The following is a 2,500-nucleotide window of genomic DNA, read 5'->3' as shown; positions in this document are numbered from 1 at the left end:
TTTGAGCCGCGAAGGATTTGGCGAAATGATCAGAGAGAAAACAACCCCGAACCGGTTGACAGCGACACCGATCGTCTCTGAAACAGAGACTGGTATTTAGTTCACAGTGTGATTTATTTGCATTCGAGACAAAAACTTAACAAGACACGCATATCATCTAAACCGTGGCAATAAGAACTTTTGGGTCTGAATTTTCTTGGGTGTTTTATGTGAATTTATTTGGGTGCGAATGTGGAACTTGTCAACCCATGCCGACAACAGATGAAAGCGTTTGCTGCACGGAAATCAAGCAAGTGTGGCAAAAAGTAGAAGACCAGCCTGAAACAGAGATGAAGTGTATCACGGAACATCCAGGTTTTCAGTCAACCTGCCTCGATGTATGGGTGCTGGGTACTGCTTGTTACGCATACAGGCAGAGCACGGCGCAGATAATCAAAAGGGAAATGAGTAAGATTAAGTTATAGTTTGTTTTGTTACATGTTATTTTGTTTTTGCCTTTGTGAGATAGATTTGTTGAATTTATTTATTTATTTATTTATTAGTTACAATGCTGAGTGTCAAAGATACATATATAATTTTTTTTCTCCTTTTGTAGTAAATTTCGCTACGTTGCCTATCGACAGCTGGTTCGCTTTTGCTGGGTTATCTCGGCAAACATGTCAGGGGCGCTCTGCCATCTTGTGCGGCAAACAAGATCCGACACACCTTTCCAGCTGATTTCGAAGGCTCCTATACACTGGTTTGTAACTGCCTGTAATCCATCACTGTTTTCATTGTATTGAAGCGAAGTCAACAGAAGTCTGTAGATTGTAATTCAAAGAAGCTCATAATGCTGAATATTGTCATTGCATATGGAAACTCTCCTACGTTCAACCTAGAGATATGTTATAATCATACAGTCATTTGTATTCATCACTTTGCGTTCAAGATCAAGCCAACAAAATCCAATATCACACTGTACAGCTGTATCACTCAAATTTCATTCCTCGTTACTGGTTTCGGTTTCAGGCATTTGTTCAGAAAGGTCAACGTCTGGCTCAGAGTTGGCTCCCGGACAGCTGGCTTTCTCGTAATCTTTCAATAACTATGAAAAACAAGGTTTCCTTGGGAATGAATCAATTTATTTCGTGTCAATCTGAAGATTTGCACTTAAATCAATTTTTTACGTACTCTGTTGGCCTCTAACTTCTGAAGAGCGCGACTTCTGCTCGGTTTTTTCTCAGTTCTGTCCGACACTTCCGGTTCCTCGCATTCTGCCATGGGTCGCTTTTTTACTTCAAACGACTTTGTTTCTGGATGGGCATGAATCTTCGGCACAGCACCGGGAAGTAATTGCTTCTTCTTTGTACGGCCTATTTCTGCCATGTAACTGTTTTCATAACAGTCGGGAGAAAAATGATTGCTACAAAAAACAGAATGTACCGACGGCTCTACGAAATCGGCTCTTTTCACTTGAACAAATTTCACCCATTGCCGCTTCAAATTCGTGTTTTTTGGGAATTTATGCATGGTATGCCCGGTTTTGTTTGAGTTTCTACAAAACTGAACAACACAACGCTTTACCATTATGAAAAAAATAAATATACTCCAACCAAAACGAAGTACCTAGACTAGTCCGTGTTTCACGAGGTTACACTTCCGGTAAAGGAAGGTTCCACCTGTGACGTCACAGGCGGATGTTTCGAATTTCGAAGAGCTTTTACGCGGTGAAAACGGGCTTGACTGAAAAAAATAATTATGGATATGGCATACCTGTCATATGTGCTAAACCGCTAGGTGAACAAAAAGTGTAAGATTTTTGGGTTTACATGCCCTTTAAGATAATGATTTTACACTGACATGGCAATACTTGCAGTCAAAAGATGAGATGAGAGATAAAACCACAAACAACAATCTAATGGTAATTTCAGTGTGAAAATGAAGTACCACAGATATGTGGTATAATAATACTTCATTTTAGGAAAACAGCTTTGGGTCAATGTATACTGAGGAAAGTCGTTGTCAGAAGGCTCATATACACCGATAAGAAATCAGATAATCATTCAAGTGTATGAAAAATTAATGATAATTAGGTTTAATTGATTGAAAATAACCATGCAATATAAACTATACATTACGGAAGACAGCGAACGCACCTCCGTGACTAAATAGCTAGAAGCAGGGCTTTCATTAAACCTTAGCTCACTGGATTTTACGGTAATCAAATGTCTGTGATGTTACGGGTGAAACTGTGTGCAAATTATGGCTGTTTCCGAACTGTTTAAAAATCACAGCCCCGAGAAATAATAGCCGTCTATAAAATTGCATTGGCATCGCCAACTATTCCGGTCACGACAATTCAGCGCGACTTACGTGAAATGACTTTTTCCGCTGTTTTTCTTCTTGTATCAGCGGGCTCATATCGCCGCGACGCGAGGTACGGAATATGTTTTTTATATTTACTAAAGTTTGGCCCATACCAAAACCGCTGACAAAAATAACTTGCTTCGAAGAATGAAGT

At 39.6% G+C, this 2,500-nt stretch overlaps 1 protein-coding gene and 1 long non-coding RNA gene across 9 annotated transcripts in view; one reads left to right on the top strand and one right to left on the bottom strand.

Annotated features, from left to right (window-relative positions):
* LOC137993253 (uncharacterized) overlaps positions 1 to 2,500 on the bottom strand; it is a 61,637-nt gene that overhangs the window by 25,230 nt on the left and 33,907 nt on the right. The window lies entirely within an intron of this gene.
* The window catches only part of LOC137993255 (uncharacterized), a 16,052-nt gene that overhangs the window by 298 nt on the left and 13,254 nt on the right, over positions 1 to 2,500 (top strand). Inside the window, exons 1-2 of the long non-coding RNA XR_011121841.1 lie at positions 1 to 447; positions 596 to 2,500. The exon at positions 1 to 447 is cut by the window's left edge and continues 298 nt beyond it; the exon at positions 596 to 2,500 is cut by the window's right edge and continues 255 nt beyond it. This is a non-coding gene — a long non-coding RNA (uncharacterized lncRNA). The remainder of the gene's footprint in view (positions 448 to 595) is intronic.

The sequence above is a fragment of the Montipora foliosa genome, chromosome 2, assembly GCF_036669935.1.
Source record: "Montipora foliosa isolate CH-2021 chromosome 2, ASM3666993v2, whole genome shotgun sequence".
NCBI classification, from domain to species: domain Eukaryota; kingdom Metazoa; phylum Cnidaria; class Anthozoa; order Scleractinia; family Acroporidae; genus Montipora; species Montipora foliosa.
The sequence above is the reverse complement of the archived record's forward strand: the minus strand, read 5'-3'. Positions and strand labels throughout refer to the sequence as shown.